The sequence below is a fragment of the Bos grunniens genome, chromosome 1, assembly GCF_055505025.1.
Source record: "Bos grunniens cultivar Pamir isolate PY7600 chromosome 1, Bosgru_T2T1.0, whole genome shotgun sequence".
Lineage (NCBI taxonomy): Eukaryota > Metazoa > Chordata > Mammalia > Artiodactyla > Bovidae > Bos > Bos grunniens.
Window position 1 is genome coordinate 84258982 of NC_141165.1, and position 25086 is coordinate 84284067.

The following is a 25086-nucleotide window of genomic DNA, read 5'->3' on the forward strand; positions in this document are numbered from 1 at the left end:
CAAGGGACTCTCAAGAGTCTTCTCCAACACCACAGTTCAAAAGCATCAATTCTTCGGAGTTCAGCTTTCTTCATGGTCCAACTGTCACATCCATACATGACTACTGGAAAAACCATAGCTTTGACTAGATGGACCTTTGTCAGCAAAGTAATGTCTCTGCTTTTTAATACACTGTCTAGGTTTGTCATAGCTTTTCTTCCAAGGAGCAAACGTCTTTTATTTCATGGCTGCAGTCACTGTCTGCAGTAATTTTTGAGCCAAGAAAAAAACGCTGTCACTTTCAACTGTGTCACCATTTCTTTCAACTGTTGACAACTGTTTCACTCAACGGAAGAAACTGATATAAAAATGGGAAGTATCTAGGTGAGCTCTAGAATTGTCCCAGTTTACAAACTGAGTAATTACAGGATGCCACACAAAAAAAAGGTAGGACAGGGAACCTAGGGGGAGCCCAGCAATCAACCGAGTTGAAGAGATGAAGCTGTGAGTCTAAGGAAGTGCCAAAGTGACTGGGTTTGCAAGGCAGATTACCAGAGAAGAGGTGTGTACAGAGAATGAACACTAAAAATTTGCAACATGGGGACTCTTCTCAAGTCTTCAATTGAATACTGATCAGCATTTCTGTGTGAGAAAACTACCAAGACCAGGAGAAAGCCATTCAAAAGGTTTTAAGGGAAGAATGCATCAGGTTCACATGGGGGAGAGTACCTGTTCCCACCAACCACAATGGAAAACCTCATTAGTTGCGTGGAATCAGGAGGACCCAGAGGATTTTGCTTCAGTGGGTTTCCCTGGTAGCTCAGTTGGTAAAGAATCCGCCTGCAACGCGGGAGACCTGGCTGGGAAGATCCCCTGGAGAACAGAAAGGCTACCCACTCCAGTTTTCTCGCCTGGAGAATTCCATGGGATCACAAAGAGTCAGACTGAGAGTCTGACTTTTCTCAAAAAGTCGTGACTGAGCGACTTTCACCTTGCTTCAGTAGTAGGTTCAAATTAGCCCCAAACTAAAAGCTACTCTGGTCCTGCCAAACAAAACTTCTAGGACTTTAAAGAATAAAATTGTTTCCAAGTAAATGCTTCACAGAACACAGTCCAAGGAGATTTACAGGAATGCAAACTATCTAGTTACCATGTCTGCTATCTATCCAATTGAAACTTAACAGTCTTACAAAGAACCAAAAAGAGACATCCCATAATGAGAAAAATCAATGGACAAAAGAGGACCTAGAACTGACAGAGGTAACAGAATTGGTAGACAAGGCCATTAAAACAACTGCTGTAACTGTAGTCCACATGTTCAAAAAACAAGAGGAAAGACTAATCATGTGAAGCCGACACATGAAAGATATAAAAAATAACCAAACTGAACACAAAATAAAAAGTATAATATCTGAGATGAAAAATATACTAGATGGAATTAACAGCAAATTAGATATTACTGGGGAAAAAAATCAATGAACTTGAAGACAAAGTAACAGAAATATTGAAAATTAAAAAGTGAGAGGAAAAAATAGACTAAGGAGGGGGGGAAAAGCTAGCATAACAGCATCAATAAGCTGTGAAACAACCTCAAGTACTCTGATATACACATAAGGTAGAAAGGAACAAAAAATAAATAATTCTATAATGGCCCCAAAATTTCCAGATTATATGAAAAGCTATAAACCCAGAGATCCAAGAAGTTCAACCAACACTAAGCAAAAACATTAAGAAATTACATCAAGGTATATCACTATCAAACTGCTCAAAATTGTAATGAAAATAAATTTAAAATGACATTAAATTTTTTGCTAAAAACAATGCAGGTAAAAAGATAGAGCAAGATCTTTCAAGTGTTAAGAAAAAGAAACTATGATGAGAATTCTATACCCAGCAAAAAAATATCTTCCAAAATCAAAATTGAACTAAGTCTTTCTCAGATATAAAAGCTGGTAAAAATTCACCAACAGCAAACCTACACTATAAAAAGTTAAAGGAAGTCCTCAGACACAGGGGGTAAAAAAGATAACTGATGGTAATACAGATCTCTACAAAGGACTGAAAAAACCAGACATGGTAACTATGTGGGTAATTATATACAACAACAGCACAGAGAACACTGAGAAAGGAAAGCACTCTCTCATAAGGTTCTTAAGAAAGCAGGAAAAGAACGGTAAGGAATACCCAGTGTAAGCAATTAAGAGAAAGACTAAAATTTAGAGAAGAAATAAATGAAATTAAAGAAAAAAAGCTGGTTCTTTGACATCAATAAAAGTATCATTTCTGATTGCACGTGGGGGTGGGGGGTACAATTATCAATATTAGCACTATGGCAGGAGACACTGCTTTAGATTATGCAGACATCAGAAGGAGAATCAAGGAACCAACAAGCAACTTTATACAAACATACCAACTTTTTTGCAGGTCTGAACTTACTTCCAAAAAAAATTTTTTTCTTTTAAATTATTATGGACCAGGGAATGGCCATGAGTTGGTAACTACTAAAGCTCACTTAAAAGCTCAGTGATGGTCCATTAGAGTTCATTATACTAATTATTCTACTCTTTAATAATGATACTATTCTATTCTTCCTACTTTTTAATATGTATAAAAGATGGATTGAGAGTTTGGGATTAGAAGATACAAACTATTATATATACAATGGATAAACAACAAAGACCTACTGTATAACACAGGGAACCATATTCAATATCTTGTGATAAACCATAATGGAAAAGAATGTGAAAAAGAATGTATATGTGTGTGTGTGAATAACTGAATCACTTTGCTATACAGCAGAAATTAACACAACACTGTAAATCAACCATACTTGAATAAAATAATTTTTTTAAAAAAGCCACCCATCTGAGGTGAAAACAGAAGAAAATTTTCAGAGAACAGTCATTCCTGGCATGAAGGGATAAGATCCTGAGGACTCTGCCTCTGAGTCCCAAATCTACTGACTCAATGTATTATGTATCAGGTATTATCCATAAACTCTTATTCCTGGGTTTTGAATCTAATCCTTCTTCACTCTCGTCTTTTATCCATTGCCTACAAATATTGATGCACTTTCTCACTTACATAAGTTCTAATTTTTCAACACAGAATATATTTGTAGATAAATAAGCATGCTTTTATAATTTTAGAAAAAGAATTACCATTAAAAATCAATGTTTTCATTAATTTCATATACTCATAACTATTTAAAATATCTGAGAGAATACACATTAGTCCAAGATAACTACATTTTCATCTCATATGACCACAGCAAAAATACTTAAATGAGCTATTACATGATGCACTGCTTAGAACAATCTGAATTCCCACTTATTTAAACATAATTCTTGACCATATTACCTCATTACTCATTTTACAAGTGTTATTTTTCTGAAATTTAACTTACTTTTTAAGGCAAAATTCTTATGTCTTACCAAGTTTTACCAAAGTTGAAATAGTAAAAATAATTTAAGTAATTCAAATTAAAAGTTTCTCTAAAAGTCACCAATTACTAGTCTCTTTAGACATACTATACTTCAAAGGAAATTACCAAGATTTCACTTTTCACATAAACTTTTAGTAAAACCCAGTGAGACAACTGCAACAGCTTACATTTGAACATAAACATGCTGAAAATATATATTTAAATTTTAAAAACATGTACATAAATAGAAATCCCTTATCATTTCTATGACATATCTATGAAGATAAAAATCTACATGAGCATTTCAAAATATATTACTTATAAAGGTGAAAATACATGTTAAACACTATTCTACTAATTATCTAATTAAATATTTAAAGCTTTGATATCAAACTTCTAAAATCCACTGACTTACAGAAGTATAACTTCTGGTGGTTTGAGTGCATGTGTTTTTTAATCAAGTCAATTTCTAGATCATAAAAAACAAAGAAATTTTTCTTACCAATAGCACTATATCATCATTCCTTCCAACTGTGATATTAGCAGAACTTTCAAAAGCCAGCTCTTAACAAAAACAAAATAAAACTACACATAAAAATTCATTCAAATGAGAATTTTCTGCCACGTACTTGTTTGAGTTCTTTTTGAACTGTTTTCAAAATGACTAAGACACTAAAATTCAGAATTTTTTTAATGCACCAATTTTTGTGGATTTTCAAAAGATATACCTTCCGCCATCTGACCGCCACTGAAGAGCTCCTAATATCTGAATAACTCGCATCTAGCTAGTGTATTGAAGTCCCAATTCCACAGTGCATGACGAGCCTTGATGTTATCTAAACAGCAAGCAGCTTATAGGCTATTGTGCTTAACCAAACCCTTCCTTGCATTTACAATGAACCTGATTTTTTTGTGTTGAGTAAGAACAGCAGCACAGGACAAGATGAAGCTATCAGGAATAAAACTCACTAAATCTAATTTTTGTGAAAGTTAACTTTTTTCTACTACTGTATAGTATTAAATCTAGAATAAGAGTCAGATCTCATTTCCTAAAACAGGATGAGTTGGCCTCAACAAGAACAGAAATCCCAAAACTTAAGGTATCTTTGCTTCAAACCTGAGTTTCACAGGAGCTGTAACAATATTGTAAGAGTATGTGTGGAGGATTTTCTTTGAGGATATGTATGTGCCTAGAGGATATGTATGTAACAATATTATAACAGTATGTGTGGCGGGTTTTCTTTGAGGACATGTACCTGCCTAAAATTCCAAAGTAGATAATTTTACAAGGTGATTTCATTAATGATCTGCCACTCAAGTAAAACCTCAAGCAAACTATATTCTGAATAAATATTTTTAATTTTTTACTTCAGTTGGTATTTGCCAACTTCAGGGAGACTGGAGTTAAAAGAAATAAAAACATACTATTTAATGTTCACAAAATTAAGAGTTAAAAAGTTCTCAAATGATACGCTTCATAAGTTTGTAAACATGTACTTTTGAAGTCTTAAAAATTAAAACTGCACTAAACTTTTGGGCTACCTTGTATTGTTGAAAAACAAAATGAATCATCCTACTTTATTCTGTAGTTCTAGATTCTTTTTCTGGAGAATTAAACATACCTACTCATGTTAAATAAAGATTTGATAAATACATCTTTCAAGACCACAAAGCAAAAGGTATCATAAAAATCCTAAAAAATAAACAGCACAGCCAGCATTCTGAGTATTATTTCATTGTCAAATGTGTAGCATCCTCAGCAATTAAGATGACCTTCTGCAATTCAAGAACAGTTCTACTGAAATAAAATGTGCAGTAGTCAACTGAAATAAAATGTGCCCTAACAAACATGAAATCTTTACTCACTGTACAACCTTAATTTTAATATCTATACAAATATTTGTGTAAAAAGAACAAAAAAATCTCAATCTCCCAACTGCAGTAACAAAATTGTGAAAAGGGTAAAACTTAACACTCAAGTCAGCTCCTAACAATAAGAATGACATAATATAATTTAGTGAATACATGGAAATTTTACAAGGATACCAGCTAAATTTTAACAAAGCTCTACTCAATACCCATTTTATCACTTCCCATCTTGAACTTTCTCTTATAATACATGCTTTTGTTTCTGTGTTTAGGCTTAAGGAAGACCATTGTATCCAATATACACCAAACCAAAACTGTATTTACATTTGCAAAGTGCAGTCTTTGTATAATTTATTTTTTGTGAGTTACAAAACAATGTGATAGCTTAACAAAATAAGTTATAATTAGGAAAGGTAATCCAATTTTCTGTCTTAGGGTCAATTTAAGAACATTAAGAGTTCTAACTTAACCTGCACTATAGCATATGTGCATACATTTTAATAATTTTTTATTATATACACTATTTAAAAAAAGAAAGAAACCCATTTATTCAGAGAAACTCCATGTGGTAAGACTATCATTACACAACATAATGGCTTTGAGTATTACAGTCAACTGTATAGCATTTAATCAGTACAAACTGGGAGAAGGCACCTTTGAAATGACAAATGGCATCTATGCTTTATTTTCATTATTTTAATTTAAAAAGGAAATGACTAAAATTAATCATTTACATACATCATAACTAAGTTTGCATAATTAAGTTTGTTTACTTAATATGAGATTTTTTTCATTTATTCAAGTTACTCTGATCTTAACACTTTTATACTTCCCCTTAAATCTTCCTCAGGTATTCAACTTTCTAAAACTCCCTACTCAAGGAGAGTTTTCAAAGTACTGTAATTGCTAGATTTATTTCAAAACTTTACTAGTAGACAGGCTCACTGTGGTTAAGACCAGTCCTAAACTGTGAATATTCAAAACTGGCAGAACCAAAAAGGCCTCAAAAGAAAACTGGCACCCACCCCTAAAACAAAAGGCTGAACAGATCTGTAAACTGGTGACATAGCTAGTGTGTCAGGATGGGAAGGGAGAGACTTCAGTACTCTTTGAATGCTCCTACCATCTATGTGCAATAATATTTTTAAATAGATAAGGAGAGAAAGAAGAAAGACTGAGCATATGTACAGAATTCTAATTCTCCCACACACGGCCACCTGTGGGCCTGAACCTATGGGAACCTCCAATGGTCTCTATTAAAGCATTCCACTCTGTGCCTGCACAGCACTCTCTCACTGTTATTTTACCCCAGACACAGTAAAGTAGCCATGTGAAGGCTCCCTTAACAAATATATTTCAAGAAAGCTACAGTTGGCTCTTTTTATTTTTTTATTATTTTATTTTTCTATTTCCTCCATATTTTGGCTCCACTGAGGAAAAGTACTAACCAGAGATACAGCATAAGCAACAGCAAATTTTAAATTATTTTATCAAACTAATTCATCTATAAACCTTAAGTGACCATATATGCCATGTTCGTTACTATATTAGGAACAGTAAGAGATATACATTATCCCAAAATACAAAAAAACAAAAACAAAACAGAAAGAAGAGTACAGAACTCAAGAGTCAGCTTTAACTTGTTCTTAAATGTCAACTAACTCCACATGAACTATTTTGCAAGTTCCTTCACCCATCTTGGTTTCAATTTCTCCACTAAAATGAGACGGTTGTAATAAATCACCATTCATTCCAACCATGAAAGTTTTTGACCTCCTGAAGTATTGCCTGTGTATATAGCCAGCTGTTGCGCTCTTTCACCATTAGGTGGTGCTCCAACATTGGTAAGAAAGACTGACAGGTTTCACAACTTGGACAAGGCAATCACTGATTTAAGTATGATTAAAGGTAAGAAATTTTATACACTTTTTTTAGTACCAATGCAAATACTAATATGACAAAGTAGGAGCTTCTCATAATAGAACTTCTGTTGCATGTGTCTCGATGGAAAATAAGACATCACAATAAACATAAAACACATGATAATGGGGAGGGGAAGGCAGATATTATTCCCTTCATACAGACTCCCAAAATCACACTCATCTGAAACTAGAATTTAGGGTACAATGTTGTAGAACCAGGGAGGAGGGAAAACAGTAACAGTTAAAGCTCATGATCCTACTGGAGAACAGGATAAGGTAAAGTATGAAGTTATGTGATAAAATTACTTATCTTAACTGCCAACAACAACAACAAAAGCACCTTTATACATTGCTGCTAAGAGTGAATCTGTACTAGCTTTTTGGGAAATCAACTGACGATATACAAAAACTTAAACCTCCTACATACTCTGACCCAACAATCCCAATAAGAAATCACACATGTACCTATACGTGTATGTTATCACAAACCCTTTCTTCAAATTCCTCTCTGCACTTTTAGACTTCTGAAACAGAATATAAAAGTTTTGCACTTTTTTTTTTCCTTTGGGAGTGAGACTGGGTACTTACAAACAAAAAACCTAGTTGAAACAAATGAGAGTATTTTAAACACTCACAGAAGAAACTGTATAGCATGGGCATTTGATACAAAAGAAACTGACAAATCAAGAGTTCTAATAACTATGTAAATAAATCAAATTGTTTGAGCCTAAATCAAATTGTTTAGTAATTCCCAAACTAAAAGTTAGACTTTTAGGGTTAAGGGATTAAATGGTACAAACTATTATGTATAGAGTGAGTTATAAGGATACATTGTACAAAACAGGGAATACAACCAATATTTTATGATAACTATAAATGAAGCCTAATCTTCAAAAATGTGAATCACTATTATTTTACATGTGTAACTTACATAATATTGTACATCAACTATACTTCAATTTTAAAAAGTTACTTTATAGAGGTGCAGTAAAGGTTTTCATTAAGCAATATATACATGAATGTTTCTTCTATTTTAATGCAAATTAGTAACTATTTCTTCTAAACTGTAATGCTGTTAGTCCAAATCCCTAATAGCTTGTTTGACATTTCAATCAGCAATTTAAAAGGTGGTCTTTGAAATCTAGACACATTAATTCTAAGACTCATCTTTCACATTTTAGCATAGTTACAACTGGGATATAGCTTAGGTGTCACTGTTGCAGTTGACAGTTGACCCCAGTGATGCAGCCATCAATGCATGCTCCTAGGACAGTGTTTATAGCATTGTCATTTCAGCTGAGTGAAGTGCATTACTGCACTACAATGCTCAGTTTAAGATGATGATTAAAAGTATTCCAAAAGACTACACTGTAGTTGAATATTAAAACATAAAGTGATCATTTGTGCAGAAAAGTATCAAAATAGAGAAGCAGGGTGGAAAGGAAGGACTAGGATTAGAAAGGGGCGGGGGCAGAGAAGAGTAGAGAGAGAGAAAAAAAAAGAGGGGTGAACAGGAGAACTTTCCAGAGAATTATACTTCTAAATCTTCAGTATGTTAAAGAGTCACACATGGACTACAGATTTGTTCATTTTTCTTATAACAACAAACTCCAAATAATTTTTCTTCATTAACTCAGCAGTTCACTTCAGGATTACTGTATTATGCTTGTAAGAATATAAAATTTACTCATGATCTATACTACAGTATGGCTCACATTTCGTTCTTCCAAACATTATAAAGACTCAACCACAAAGAAGCACAAAATCACCAGGAAACCATTCTGTACAAAGAGTCCAATCCTGCAAATTTACAGCTATAACTGACAGGCACTTGGATCAGCTTTTTTCAATTATGTGAATGTGGGAAAACCCACTTTACTCCTTTTTCTCCAATTTGAAACCTACCCAAGTTGACTCAGCACGGAAAGCAAGTATAAAGCCCTTATATCTGCATTCAACGAATACTTCAATAATATGGAACTTTAAGTTTCTGTTGGAGAGGATAATGGCCTTACTCAAGGCACAACTATCACAGAAACCTAAACTTCCTCATTTCCTGTGGTCATTCTGTAACCCACTATTCAGGATTAAAGAAAAAAATCAATGTGTTTGGGTACTACTGACTGACATTTGTAGAAGGATTTTTAGTTTACAAAATATTTTAACTGGCATTATCTACTTTCAGTTTTCAATCAATATTGTCTTTGAAAAACTGAAGGAAAATAATCTTCACTTAACTAAGATCAGCATTTTGCACTTTCCCTAGAAGGCCAAGCACGGAATGACTTTATATAGAAAAGCCTTACCAACACATTAAGGGATGTCATGTAGATAGCACCATCCATTTTCCAAAAATTCATCTGAAAGCAACACATACTTGAAATGCATGCTTTCATATGGAAAACAGTGACTAAGTTCCCAAGACAGAGCACAAATGACCTTTTTACCTACCACAATGCAGCTGAATTCTACTTCCTATCATACTAGCCTGGGTCATGGGGCAGGTAGCCAGGTGACCAAGCCTCTACTTCCTCTGCCCACTTCTTAATTATTAATATTTCCCGAGCCTCCACTTCCTCTGCCCACTTCTTAGCCATAAATATTCTCTATGTTTCTGTCAGGGGCAAAGGGTGATACCACTGTCCCATCAACCATGGCAACCACCAATCAGTACTGTCAGCACTGCTCTCTCCCAGACCCACAGAGTCAAACATCTACTGACCACATTTTGCTAACACCAAAAAGGCTTGTTTCATCTTCCAAAAACCTGCTCTCCCACTTGCTGCCATCACTACTAGCTCCCCTCTACCCCTTTAACAGATAAGATAGCCCTTGCCTCAAAAGCCATGCCAGGAATTTGGAAGTCACCCTAGACTCCTACCTATCCCACACCTTCTATATCCATCTGGGCTCTGTCTTATCATCTCTGCTTTTCTCATACCCACCTCCCCTATCTGCACAGGCATGCCTCAGCTCGGGTCCAGAGCCTTCTCCAGTCTCCCTCATTCAAACCAATAGAAGAACCAGATAGCATCATTTCTCTTTGTTTAAAATTTCCAGAGCTTGCTATTGTCTGCAGCAGCATTTCCCAATTGATAAAAGTCCCTCCAAAATTTTAAAGGCATTGCCTGCTCATATAAATTGAAGAAAAGTACTGAACTAAACAAGGTGCAGCAGCCTTTTACTAGCAAGTCTTTGGAAAGTTTACAGCACACTGCTACTATGCGTTTGCCCTCCATGGGAAATGGGCAGAAGAGGCCCGACAGGCTCCAAGACAAAGTCCTTCGGAGCCTGGCCTGCCTAGCTGTCAACATCCTCCTCCAGTCAACAGTGATTATTATTCACCTCCTACAAACCTTAATCCAGTCTATACAGAACACAGCTTGCAGTTCCTCTAAGAGCCCTACTGATTCCTCATTCCATTCCTTTATGTAAGTTGTTCCTTCTGCAAAAAATGCCCTCCCCTACCTAACCTAGTCTGGCTGAAGACCTCCTGCTAGTCCTTCCAGACCATGGTCAACTACCTTCTCTAGGAAGCTCTGATGAATCTCTAAGAAATGAAATTTTTCTCTTATAAAGTATGGAGCAGGCATTGTGGTTCTAGCACGCAAAGAGGCTGGCTCATGTAAGAGTCGAGAGTACATCTGACTGAGTTTCCCTGAAGGGTCTCCCCATCGTCATTTCACCCACTCCCACCCAGGAGCAGCAGGGGTGCTGCTGGCAGCAGTAGATGGAGCTGGCGCTCTGGCAACCCCATGGATCACTCATTCTTTTTGGACTGAAAAGCTTTGTTTCTGTTTTAGAGACAATTTTTCATTATTATGGACAGAGAGTCTCCCAACATGTTCATCAATGAACTTAAAACAGGGCCTTTATCCTAGCCAAGTATTAGTATCTTGAAATCTAACCCCAGACCAATTGTTTGATTTAGGGAAAGGCAAATTGAAAACACCAAGATTTTGCCAAAGTACTCTAATATTTCAAAATAAATCTAATAATATTACATTAGCATTCCAGCAAGAATCATTATGGTTGATCACTACTTCTTATTTCATAAAAAATCATTTGTTGGAATGTCATGTCCACACATGCCAAGTACGTGCTACATTCTGGAGATTACAAAGATTACATTTCTAACCTCAAGAAGCCAAATCTAGGTTAGACAAGTAAGCAAACATATCACACAAAGCGGTTGCATACTGCAGTGAAGTATGCATCACGGGAGCACTGAGAGAAGGGAGGGGCACAGGGAGGGAGGACGAGGCGTGAAGGGGACAGAGAAGTCTGCAGAGAAGAGCTAGCTCTCCCTTGATCTAAGACCTGATGACCTGAGCGGTGAAGTTCATCAGGCAAACAAGCCGTACAAAGACGGGAAACGAGAGAGGGATGGACTCCAAGTAGAGGAATTACCACATGCACAAGTGCTAAGGTAAGAAATCTGAGAAAACGTCAGGGCATACACGTTGCCTGAACTAGCTGGAGCAGAGGATGGCCTCTGAGGAATGGTTGGAAATGGAGCTTTAAAAGATGGCACAGAATCAAATTATGATGAAAGACCTTGTTTGATAAAGTTATGGATTAACTTGTATGTAATGAAGCTTCTGAACTTCTCTCAACTGAAAGAGACCCAAGGCCATGAGGAGGGGCCCACATTCCCAAAGAATACAATGTGAACGGGGTGCAGTGCAGCAGTTCTGAGTTCCCTTGCTAGACTGTGTACCTCTAAGAAGGCAGAACTCACTTATCAGTGTATACCCAACATTCGGTCCTGTGCTGGGCACCGACAGGATCTAACAAAGTATCCAATAGTTAGATATGCTAACACAAACTCAGGGCTCAACTAAGAAGCCCTAACCCAGCCTCCTTCCTTACTGCCTATAAAATCACAACTCTTATGCACTACAGTAAGTGGTAATTGCCACAACTTTTAAAAGAACACGCAGAAAGGTCACTCGCTATGGGATGCAGAGAAAGGATTTGGGGAAAAAACACATTAAGATGCTTTTGAACCTGACAAAATTAAGCAGTTTTTCTATTCTTCTCACTAAAAACTGAACAGAAAATACCTGTGGATTATAACAAGTATATTTTCACATCAAAAGAACTCAGATAAAAATAGATTAAATAAATAAAAATAAGTAAATGACAAATAAATAAAAATAAGTAAATAACAAATAGATAAAATAAAAATCTATTTTAACTAAGAATTTGCTAGATTAGTCTTTCAAGTACTTAAGTGCTACTTAAGCCACCTGCCTGTAGTACTTTACATTTTACTTAGTAAACTGAATTATATTATGATAATTAGCAGTCAAGTAAGAACTCTGGTGCTTGGGGATATAATAAAAATAGTAAGGAAAAAATATTTGGTCCAAGAAGAACCAGTGACTCACATTTTAACGAAATCAATCCAAAGGCCACAGAAGTGAAACAAATGTCAAGCCCTCTTTTTAAAGAAAAGATGAAGACATACTTCACTAACCAGAATTTCTAAATAAGGGAACATAAAGTCCTATTAAGAAAACATAATTAAACATATTTTTAGATTTTATAATGTAGCCAGGGAGAGGAAAAAAAAAGGTAACAGTAATACAGAGGATAGGGGGGTGAAGAGTCTGAAGACACACCCAGGAACATCAAGATAAAAATATACATCAAATGTATAAGAGACACATGGAATTAACACTTTTTAGGATGTTGCTACCAAAGACACAAAATCATGGTATTTTTCCTATGAAAAGCCTGAATTAAACAGTATGTCATTATGGCCTGCTACTCTAGTTGAAAAAAGAAATCCTCAATCACAATCCACACACTCTCTCATCACACACACACACACACACACACACACACAGGGCGGCTTGTTTTGACTATGTTAAATATTATTAAACTAACAATAGTAATTTACCAATTACTGGGCCTCTTACCCTCAGAACTCTCTAGGTTTTATTATCTCCATTCAGCAAATGAAGAAACTAAAAACTACTTAACTATAGAGGTAGTTAAGCGATGAGGCTGGAATTCAAAATCTCTTATATGTATAAGGTTCTGAGATCACATTTTAACCAATATACCATGCCCTCTACTGGGGCATATGACTGTTAAATCTTTAGAGACCATGACATTTCTTTAAAGAATGGGGTCTTCTTACTGTGCTACCCCCAGAGTGATATTAAGTTCAAATACTTTAAGCTTCATGGAAAATATTAACAACTTATAGTTGTTTCAAGATAAAGCAAATCTTGCTCCCAGTAAGGTGACATTCACTCTTAAAAACACTGAAAGTAGCTGAATATCCACCTAAAATTACAAAAAGTACCAACAGTGCCCCAATAATCCCAACTTTATTCCTTAGCCCTTAATTCTGCTAGTGTGTGGTATAAAACACCCAGTATAACCCTAGGGAAATAGATTTTCTTAAACACCTAATTTCTTTCTCTATTATTCACACTGTAGAATCACATCACACGTGGATTTAATTACATCAATCCAATTATCTGTGCTGCAAGAAAAAAGAAAAACACTCTAAATAACGGTGGTAGGATGCTTGCCTTCACATCCTCGTACCAGAGTGCGCAGGCAATGGAGACTGACTCTGCTGTTCCTCCGTCGATCCAAAGTCCAGTCCCCGTGGAGATTACGACTCCAGAAAAAAAGTCACCTGTACTAACAGCTGGGGAAAACACTAGCTTTTGAGAACTGAAAAACAGTACGTTGGTTAACCAGTTTTCAAACTGGTGCCTTCCTAAACCACTTTTTCACGGGTAATTTTGACTACACAGGATTTTACCTTAAATGAGAATTTAAGTCCAAAGCCCCTACACAAAACTGGATTTCACTTTACTCAGGACTTCAGATCAGAAAGAATTAGGATCCAAAACACTTGTCTTTTATATAGCAGAGTAAGCTACTATTTTTCACCCCACTTTACAAGTGGGAAAAAGAGAGCAATAGGATGCTGTAAAGAAGCCACACTAAACACATGTGAGAGCTGTTCCATGACTTACTTTAAAATAAACTAAAAATGTAATAGAAGTCTGTCAAATGATCAAAAGCAATACTTTAAAGCTGGTTCTCAACGGAGAAAAAAAACAAACCCACAAACATCCACCAAGCTTTGAGGTGTACCATTACTACACAGTTCAAACTAAAGACAGGGTGAAAAGAATACCCAACCAACAGAAAGCTTCTCCTTTACCAACATGCGGTCACTTACCTCTCCAGACATCAGTTTCCTTTTCTATAAAAAGAAGGGACTAATCTAAATAACCTTTGACTGTTCAACATTATTATTTTCCAATCTCATACCTCCTTATTTCAATGTCCAACTCATAAATCTTTTGTGAAAAAAATAAGAAAAACTAAGTATGAGTCAATTAATCAAGTGTGCTAAGGTAGAACAGTTCTTCACTTCGCTATCAACAACAGTCAGAAATATTTTTATTTAAAAATTTTGAGAAAGATTATATAGACATCAGCAAGTTTCACATCATGTACTCAGGAAATTCTACTCTAACTCACTGTTCCTGGAAATTTTATTTCTAACCCAACTAATATCTGACTGTCAATGGCTTTTTTTTCCCCAGGGAGGTGGGGGGTTATGGAGGGCGTGGCTTGTGGGATCTTCGTCCCCCAACCAGGGACTGAACCCAGGCCCCTGGCAGTGGAAGCAGAGTCCTAACCACTGGACTGCCAGGCAATTCCCTCAACAGATTATTTAAAAGCAAGATCCATAGCAAGTAAGTGAAAGGGTTAACTAGACAAAAATTTTGATTAAGAGATTGATTACAACTTCCTTCACGCATTTCAGGTCACATGCAAAAAAGAGACTTCAAACAGAGTACTACTCCTTCCTGCATTCTCAGCTCATCCTAGTTTTAGTGGCCTTTGGTGACAGAAGGGGTGAAAGATGCATTTTCACCTGTAACTTCAAAGACACATGCCTCTGGGCAGCTCCATTCTCATAAATCTGCAAGAACTCTTCCCTTGGGGAGACACCTTATGGTACATTAAGTCCTTTTTAAATTTGGACAGTCTCTAAGTTTGTTATTTGAGTTAATGACTTACCATCTCACCTAGCAAAGGCCCCAATACAAGCCTTTGGGTTTAAGTATCATGAGGTCTGGTGTTAGGAAAGTTCTCTCTGGAGAGCTGGTCTATGGAAACTCTTCAGCATTCCTCATCCTTAACTTTCCTCACTCTCAGACATTTGACACCTGGCCAACTCTCCTTTTCCTTCATTCCACTTTTTTCCTTTCTTACTGAAGATCAAAAAGTAATTTCAACTCACCATTGTAATAGTGATCGTTTCTTCCAATTAGCATTTATTCATGACATTTCATATTATCTCTATGTTTAATCTTACTAATACAAATGTTTTTATCTCAATTTTATAATTACTAGTTACCATTAATTTCCCTGTGGCTTCCCTTGTGGCTCAGCTGGTAAAGAATCTGCCTGCAATGTGGGAGACCTGGGTTCGATCCCTGGGTTGGGAAGACCCCCTGGAGAAGGGAAAGGCTACCCACTGCAGTATTCTGGCCTAGAGAATTCCATGGACTGTATAGTCCATGGGGTTGCAAAGAGTCGGACATGACTCAACGACTTTTACTTCACCATTAATTCAACATATTCTACCTTATAAATGATACTGACTTTTCTCCAGATTAAAAAGCTTAGAACCTTTTATTTTTTAACCTCAATGTTAAAATACGTGGCCCAATTCTGATCCTCTCTTATTCCTCTACTCTCAACAAATGAAGATTAAAGACACTATCACACACACACACAAAAAGACGCTACCTATCATTTCCTTGCACATTACCTGGACTAGTTAAATGGGTCAATTAGAATACAGTTTGATAACTACAGATTTACTCTCTCCAACAAACCAGTGGTCTTCATTTCACACAGAAAAACTATGTTCCAAAACCAAAGACTAAATCTCATCAGCTAACTCTTAGATCCAGATTGAACCAGATGAGCTATCTAGCACATTCAGAACACATTCCATCACTGGAACAAACCTGAATATGTACCAAGTAGATCTCAGACATCAGACTGTGTTCCTTGAGCATACCACTGACAGTTGTTTTAAGAATGTTGTTTTCAGTAAGTGATAAGCTGCTAACTCCTATTCAATTTAAGATCCATTCACAAGGTCATCCGCTTAGATTACTCCGTATACCAGTGAACAGAAACCAGCTTTAAATGAACCAAGTAATCAATATCATTACGAAATTGTATTTCTGTCTCCTAAGATTTTAGAAATTACAACCCTCATTGTCATTTACAGGCATGAAGTTCCCATTTCCACCATCACCTAGACCAGTGGGAAAAGTTACAAAAGAAAGACAGAATTCCACAGGATGCCCCATATCACTCATCACTGCCCATTTCCTAGGACTGCCATCAACTTTAGCAATAAAGTATATTCACATCTTGAAACTTTATATTTACAGTGGTTACAAAACCACCATACTAAACAAGCACAGCCAGAGTCAGTATATAGAATTGAAGGGGCAAAAAAACTATTTACTACGTGCCAGGAAGAGTGCTCTTTCCTTTACATATGCTCTCAGCAGGTCCTCAAAACTGTGATGTAAGTACTAGTATTCTCCTTTGTTAATAAAACAAGAAAGAAAAAGAACAGGGAAGTTAAGCAAAGGAACAGTATGATAATTTTAATAACCAGAGCTACCCCAAATAAAGCTTCCTGGACAAAGAACTCAGCCCTCTTACTACATAATTTGAACACGGAGTCAAAGCAACGACTGTCAACTTTATTTTCAAAAGAAATTGCTACTTAATATTTTTATTATAACTGCACTACTTAGGATTTAAAGTAACCAGGATCAACATTTTTCCTACTCAATTCTCTGATCAAAAACAGGCTTTGTTGTTCTAATGTTCAAAAATCTCACTTAGCTGTCTCACCCTCACCTGATCTAATGGTGGGTAATGCAAAAACAAGGACACTAGCAAAAGTAAACTTGCATGACAGTGATTAATAATAGGCCCACTATTTCAAGCAACTGCCTTTAAAAGGGGTTGCTAAACCATAATGGGATGCTCACAAACTTTTATTTTGGCAACTATAGCCTATTCTGCAAAGCAACAATCCTAAGAATACCACATATATTCCAGTGAAACAAAATTAATACGTGTGCTGAATTTTAAGCAAAGGCAGAGCATTTTTAACTAGGTAATCACTCTTCAAAAGACAATCAAATCAGATTAGCAGCAGTCTTCAGAAAAGTGTTCATTTTGCAATAATCTTAAATGTTCCTGCATTTCTCAAAGATTTAAAAAAATTCTAACTTCCTGACTCAGAGATCCAAAATAGCCATTACATACACAAATGTTCTACTCATTTAGTTTGGAATCATGTGCAGGAAACCTAGGTTTGTGTTTCTAGGTTTACAACCCCATACCCATTCATTTTGCACTAATATAACCACTAAATATAGCTCTAAAACACTGATGATTAAAAGTAGTTAATTATGTGAGTGATTCATACCTCCTATGTCCAGACACCAAGATCCAAGGATGTTTCTTTCAGATCTATGGGAAAAGGAATGATAAACACCTGTTACAAAAGCTTTCCAAATTCGGAAGCTCTGAATTTTTGTCAATCCCCAATCACTGGTGGTGCTGGAGAAGACTCTTGAAAGTCCCTTGGACAGCAAGGAGATCAAACCAGTCAATCCTAAAAGAAATCAACCCTGAATACTCATTGGAAGGACCGATGCTGAAGAAGCTCCAATAGTTTGGTCACCTGATGCGAAGAGCCGACTCATTGGGAAAGATCCTGACGCTGGGATAGAAGGCAGAAGAAGAGGGCGACAGAGGATGAGATGGTTGGATGGCATCACCCGTTCAATGGACATGAATTTGGGCAAACTCCGAGACGGTGAGGGACACGGAGGCCTGGAGTGCCACAGTCCATGGGGTCGCAAAGAATCGGACACGACTTGATGAGCAAACAACAACAAAATCAGATTCCCTGGGCTCCCCACGCCCGCAAAAGGAAAAGAAAAAAACCAGGTCACACATCCATCAGAACCTAGCTTTTCGGAAGACGTGGGGAGAAGGAAAAGCTATAAAGAGAGCGGTCACGTAACTACTGGAGGAAAGGGCCCTAGGTGTTTCTAGAGTCGAAGTGAGAGGCCTTTGGCAAGTTAAGTCACTTTTCCCCTCTGGGCCTCACTCGGCTTAATGCGGTGACTGGCAAGGCTATTACTCCGTGATTCCTCAGTAAGCACCCAAGCAAACCCATCAAGCTCCCTGCCAATACTGCTACCTTCGATCTCACCATCTCCATGACTTTCTAAAAGCGCTGGACCACCTCACCATCTCACTCTCAAATCCCAACACACTTGCCTCCCCAACTAGCGGCGTTTCCTATCCAGGCCTTCACACCCACAACGTGAAGCCCTTCTTCTCGCCGCACCTGTCCCAGACAATCAACAGTCTTAGCGCTCCCCTCCTCACCCTACACACACCTTTCCCGAAAAATGATGCCAATTCCGGCCCAAGGAGGCCGACCTGGTGCCCGCCACCCCCAACAATACCACTGACCTCTTCCAACCTCCCACATCACCACCACCACCCGCTCCACGTCCCGTTCACCCTGCCCTCCGCCGTGACGGGGAAGCTGGAGCCACTCACCTGGCGCCCCGGCGCCGTCTCCCGGGCGGCCTCCCGTCCGGAGCTGCCAAAGAGCCGTGTGGGGCCGGGGCCGGGTTCGCCGCTGTAGCCGCCGCCGCTTCACCTCAGCCCAGCCCCATCGCCCTCGGCCGGCGCCGGCGGCCGCGGGTCGCTCGAGCTCGAGGAGCCGCCGCCGCCGCGCGCTGCGGCTCCGGGTGAGGGGAGGGAGGCGCCGCGGCGGGGCCCGGGCCGAGCCGGGCGCTGGGGCGTCCGCGCTCTCCTCCTCTGCGCCCGCGGCGGCTGCGTGCAGCCGCAACAGGGCGAGAACAAGGGCGGGCGACAGGGGGAGATAGGCAGGGGAGGGGGGCGTTCTGCACTCCGAAACTGCCTCTCGCAGCCAGCGACGACGCGAACCCCCCTCCCCTCAGCGGTGGCGCCCGGATCAAGCTGCGGGGAGAGCCAGCGAGCGGACAGGAGAGCGCGCGCTGCTAGCTCGGGACTCCCGCGCCGGATGTGAGGTCACGTGCTTGCCTCATCCAGCGCGGAGGGCGGAGGGGCGCAGAGGGTACGCCGGGAGGGGCGGGGCCGGAGTGGGCGGGGGCGATGGCCAGGCCCCGCCCACATCTTCCCCTTCAGTCCCCTTTCCCCAGGCCAGAGCAGAAGAGAAAGAGGGAGTAAGAACGCTGCTGAGGAGCTGTGTGTTGGGTAGGTTACTAACGCAGGACGGCATTTTTTTTTTTTTGGCGGGAGGAGGTGATATTTGCCATCTTGGCCGCCGTGCAAAGACCAGTTTACAGTCCAAATCCTCATTTTATGAACAGGGAAACCGAGTTGTAGTGAGGGGCCTAGCCTGACTTGCCCAGAGTCAAGGTCACAGAGATAGCTTGTACAAGAATGATGGAGAGGAGGTCAGATCCTGGCTCGGCTCGCGGTTCCTTAACATTACACTCCCCCTTGCAGAAACCAAAAACTATAGATCGCATTTAACAACCGACTCAGCGGTGCCCAGCCTTGCGAGGAGGACTGGAAGGCTTACCCAAGAGAAAGCTCCCACGCGCCCACTACACCTCCTCCAGTGATAGGGATTTTCTTCCGACAGCGCTGGATGCAAATTAAATACTTCCCCTAGCAGAAGATTTATCTCGGGGTACAGAGATGAACAAATCTTCCGGCCGCGTGAGCAAATCGCAAATTCGATTTTCGCGGCGTCCCTTGGGCGACCCGCACAAGGAGCGCACTCAGCCACCTGTTGCCTCGGGCTCGATTTTCGCGGCGTCCCTTGGGCGACCCGCACAAGGAGCGCACTCAGCCACCTGCTGCCTCGGGCTCCGGCCATATTTTCGCCCTAAGACTCTCGCCCGTGCCCTTTAGGCCCCACCATCACTGTTAGTGTCATTCACCTCGCGGCCAACAGAACTCCCATCTGCAGGGGCGGAAGTACGGAAGAGGCTCCGGACCTCTGGTGCACCGCCCTTGGGAGCTGTCAGGCTCTGGTTCCTGGCACATGATCCTACAAGTCGGGGGTTGCTACCCTTGATCCACGACACGTGGTGACACCTCATCTGAGACAGCACACACCCATGACATCGATGTCGCCTCACCAGGAGTCAGGAACACGCTCCTGGGCCTCTATGTCACCTGGAGCCGGACAGTTTACGCGCACTTCCTCGTACCGCGTCGTGTGGCGCACACTGTACCCAGATGGATCTGTAGCCCTCTCTCTAGCCCATGGGATCAGTCTCACTGTCTGTTTCCTCCCTCAAATGAGTAAATGAGATAAGGAGTGTGGTCGTTGTTGGGCAAACTATAAGAAGCTGTCTTGGTGGGGTTGAGCCCATAAAGCTTCCTTCCTCACCTCTCACTGCTACTTGGATCCTCGCTGTTTTCCCTCGGCCATTAAACAAGCTTAGCTCCTAAAAACAAAACTATGGCGCCCAACCTCCGCTCCAAGTACCCTCTCCAGTTAGCTTCCAAGGGCTCCACTCCCTCTCATGACCTCTTAAACAGTGGTCTCTCTGCTGTCTCCACTTCCTCATTTCTCCTCACTGGGCATTCCAGCTTCCCCTCTTCTCCCCAACACACACCCTTCCTCATCCTGCTTGGGTAAGAGAACCCCTGAGTTTCATTCTCCCAAATCTTAGTAGGCATTCTGCAGGCATTCTCTTTCTGGGTCTCTCTGTTACATTTGACAATTCAGATGACCCCCACCTTCTGGAATCTCAACATTCTCTTGGTTTGCAGAAGAGTATACTCTTCCAGTTCTCACATCTCAGTAAATAAGGCCTCTGCCTCCTTGGGGGGCATCCTTAAGTGCCACTAATTGTGAGTCTCCACCTTATATGCAAGACTCCAAACCCACAGTTCTTCTCATTCTACTCTTAGGGGATCACCTCCAACGTCACGTTGCAATTACCCAATCAGCAGTTGCAGCCCAGACCTCTTCCACAAGAGTTAGACCCAAATATCCAACTGCCTGCCAGGAAGCTCTAGATATCATAGGGGTGCCTCAAACTCAGCTTGTCCAAAACTAAACTTGCCCTCTGCCTTCAAAGCAGCCCTTCCCTCAGCTGTTGGCACCAGCATCCACAGCCATCAGAATTAGAAAGTTGAGAATGAATGTGAGTGTTTTTATTTTATTTTGGCCTTGCAGCAGGGCATGTGGCCTGACCAGGGATGGAACCTGCCCACCCATCCTGCTTCTTCCCCCTGCAGTGGAAGGCAAAGTCTTACCCACTGAACCATTAGAAAAGTCCAAGTGTGAGTCATTATTGATTCAGCCCCTTGTCTTATCCAATCATCTAGTCATTTCTATTTCACCTCCTTAATAAGCCTCAAATCTCTACCTCCATTTCCACTGGCAAACATTCCAGTCATCCTTTCCAACCTGAACTATTACAGTAGCCTCCTAACAATCTCTTCAGACAAATTCATCCTCCACTCAGCCTCCAGAGTGAACTATCTAAAACACAAACGTATCTAAAAGTCAAGTGGGCCCTATTAGAAAGCATCACTATGAACAAAGCTAGTGGAGGTGATGGAATTCCAGTTGAGCTCTTTCAAATCCTGAAAGATGATGCTGTGAAAGTGCTGCACTCAATATGTCAGCAAATTTGGAAAACTCAGCAGCGGCCACAGGACTGGAAAAGGTCAGTTTTCATTCCAATCCCAAAGAAAGGCAATGCCAAAGAATGCTCAAACTACCGCACAATTGCACTCATCTCACACGCTAGTAAAGTAATGCTCAAAATTCTCCAAGCCAGGCTTCAGCAATACGTGAACTGTGAACTTCCTGATTCAAGCTGGTTTTAGAAAAGGCAGAGGAACCAGAGATCAAATTGTCAATATCCGCTGGATGATGGAAAAAGCAAGAGAGTTCCAGAAAAACATCTATTTCTACTTTATTGACTATGCCAAAGCCTTTGACTGTGTGGATCACAATAAACTGTGGAAAATTCTGAAAGAGATGGGAACACCAGATCACTTGACCTGACTCTTGAGAAATCTGTATGCAAGTCAGGAAGCAACAGTTAGAACTGGACATGGAACAACAGACTGATTCCAAATAGGAAAAGGAGTACGTCAAGGCTGTATATTATCACCCTGCTTATTTAACTTATATGCAGAGTACATCATGAGAAACGCTGGGCTGGAAGAAGCACAAGCTGGAATCAAGATTGCCTGAAGAAATATCAATAACCTCAGATATGCAGATGACACCACCCTCATGGCAGAAAGTGAAGAGGAACTCAAAAGCCTCTTGATGAAAGTGAAAGTGGAGAGTGAAAAAGTTGGCTTAAAGCTCAACATTCAGAAAACAAAGATCATGGCATCCGGTCCCATCACTTCATGGAAAATAGATGGAGAAACAGTGGAAACAGTGTCAAACTTTATTTTTTGGGGCTCCAAAATCACTGCAAATGGTGACTGCAGCCATGAAATTAAAGCTTACTCCTTGGAAGGAAAGTTATGACCAATCTAGATAGCATATTCAAAAGCAGAGACATTACTTTGCCAAAAAAGGTCCGTCTAGTCAAGGCTATGGTTTTTCCTGTGGTCATGTATGGATGTGAGAGTTGGACTGTGAAGGAGGCTGAGTGCCGAAGAATTGATGCTTTTGAACTGTGGTGTTGGAGAAGACTCTTGAGCGTCTTTTGGACTGCAAGGAGATCCAACCAGTCCATTCTGAAGGAGATCAGCCCTGGGATTTCTTTGGCAGAAATGATGCTAAAGCTGAAACTCCAATACTTTGGCCACCTGATGCGAAGAGTTGACTCATTGGAAAAGACTCTGATGCTGGGAGGGATTGAGGGCAGGAGGAGAAGGGGATGAAAGAAGATGAGATGGCTGGATGGCATCACTGACTCGATGGACGTGAGTCTGAGTGAACTCCGGGAGTTGGTGATGGACAGGGAGGCCTGGCGTGCTGCGATTCATGGGATCGCAAAGAGTTGGACACGACTGAGAAACTGAACTGAACTGATCTAAAATCCTGCAGGAGTTCCCCCTGGTGTCTTGCTGTTACATGTATCTCCAAGGAACGCAACAGGAACTTGTCAATGCACTCTTGCCTTTAAAAGACCACAGAGAGGTCCAAACTTCAAGAAACAGCCAACATCCCCAAAATAAGGCAACACATGGCCAAACAAGAAAAAGCTATAGGAAGAAAAAGGGCAATTGAATATTTCAAACAGTTTTCTGTTACAGATGTTCTGGGTAGGAAAGAACAGAATTTGGACACTGATGGGAGGAGCTCCTGAGTCACTGGGAAAAGCTTGAGCATGTTTATAGGTTAAGGGGAAAGATAAGCTAGAAAAGGAGAAGCCAAAGATGAAGGGAAAGGGAGTGGAGTGAAGCTTGAAAAGTTCTGGAAGGCTGGCTGGTTCTTGGCCCAAGATAATTCTGGGCCTGGACTTCTGTTCATGCTGAGCCCAGCCCTTCCCTCCTCTAATCCTACTCATTCCTTGAGACCCAACCTCCAATTACAACTCCAAATAAGTAACAGTCCTCCATGTGTGCATGTGCTTAGTCACTCAGTCATTTGGTAAGCTCTCACTTCACTTTCCACCCTTATTCTCGATTGTCTTCCCCTCTTACATCATCTTACCTTTCTAGTTCATTGAAAAAAAAAATTGTAGACCATCAAGAGGGAACACCCACAAATCTATGCATTAACCCACACCGGCATGGAGTATCTCCTTCGCTCACCTTTTTGCCGAGGGGCAGACAGTGCCTCCTTCCAAGAGCTCTAACCCTTTGTAAGTATAGTCCTGGGCCTCCCAAAGGTCACTGCTATTGCCAGCTCCAGTGGATACTTTTTAGTCTTTATCTCTCAGCCCTCTCAGCAACTTTATCTCCCATTCTTGAAACACTTTTATCTGGATGTCTCTTTCCTATTTCCACATCCCTCTTTGTGTGTATCATTTCAGACTCTTGTGGCTACTGCCTCTGTCTCACCTCTAAACGGTGCTGCTCCCCAAGGCTGAATGCAGGGCCCATTTTTCTGTTTGTACAGTCTGTGTGGATGTGTTGTTGGATTTTGGTCTTTGTTTTGGTTTGCTTTGGTTTTGTCATCTATGGACCTTACAAAACTTGTGGATGGGCTTCGGGAGGTCTATAAGTTCCTTAAACTTGAATGAAAACAAATACTTTTAAAGGAAGAAGTATAGCTTCTATCAGCTTTTCAAAGTCATCTGGAACCCCCCAAAAGGATAAGAGCACTTATCTATATTTGCTCCCCCAAATGATATCAATCACCATGGTGATAGCTATCATCTGTATGTACATTTATAACATAATGATATATATATGTATCTGTAGCCCGGGTCTCACTTCAGAATCCCTGGGCCGTATGTCCATGAGCCATATGTCACATAATTCCTCAGTAGTACCTCATCAATTCACTCATCCAAAACTCAACTCTTGCCCTTCTTCCCCAAACCAGACATTCACCTAGGCTTTCTGGTCTGGTGGCACTGTTACCTAACCAGCTCCACAAACCAGAAACCTAGGGGTCATTCTTTCCAATTCATTCTCAAATCCACTACAAATCCTTTCATATCTCACCATCTCTACTTCCACTAGAATAATTCAAGCCACCTGCATCTCTCACCTGGAACTACTGCCTTACCCTCCAACTGATTTTTCGAATTTCATCCTTGTTGTTGTTCAGTTGCCAAGTTGTGTCTCTTTGTGACTCCATGGACTGCAGCGTGCCAAGCTTCCCTGTCTTCCACTATCTCCCAC

General features: G+C 40.1%; 1 protein-coding gene and 1 long non-coding RNA gene across 6 annotated transcripts in view; one reads left to right on the top strand and one right to left on the bottom strand.

Moving 5' to 3' along the window:
- Nucleotides 1-19359, bottom strand: part of ATP13A3 (ATPase 13A3) — a 79493-nt gene extending 60134 nt beyond the window's left edge. For 2 of the 5 annotated variants that reach the window (XM_086399175.1, XM_086399154.1), the window contains exons 1-2: nt 18865-19359; nt 17714-17757 (exon numbers count right to left, since the gene is read on the bottom strand). The gene's annotated coding sequence lies outside the window, so the exon portion shown is untranslated. Of the gene's footprint in view, nt 1-3905; nt 4232-17713; nt 17758-18864 lie in introns of those variants that run through there. The other 3 variants (XM_086399169.1, XM_086399162.1, XM_086399165.1) reach the window with 3 other exon arrangements.
- Nucleotides 19360-19375: 16 nt separating this feature from the next.
- LOC147379782 (uncharacterized) lies at nt 19376-20708 on the top strand. Its single transcript, XR_015163597.1, has 2 exons — nt 19376-19548; nt 19804-20708. It is a non-coding gene; the product is annotated as an uncharacterized LOC147379782 (long non-coding RNA).
- The last annotated feature ends 4378 nt before the right edge of the window (nt 20709-25086 follow it).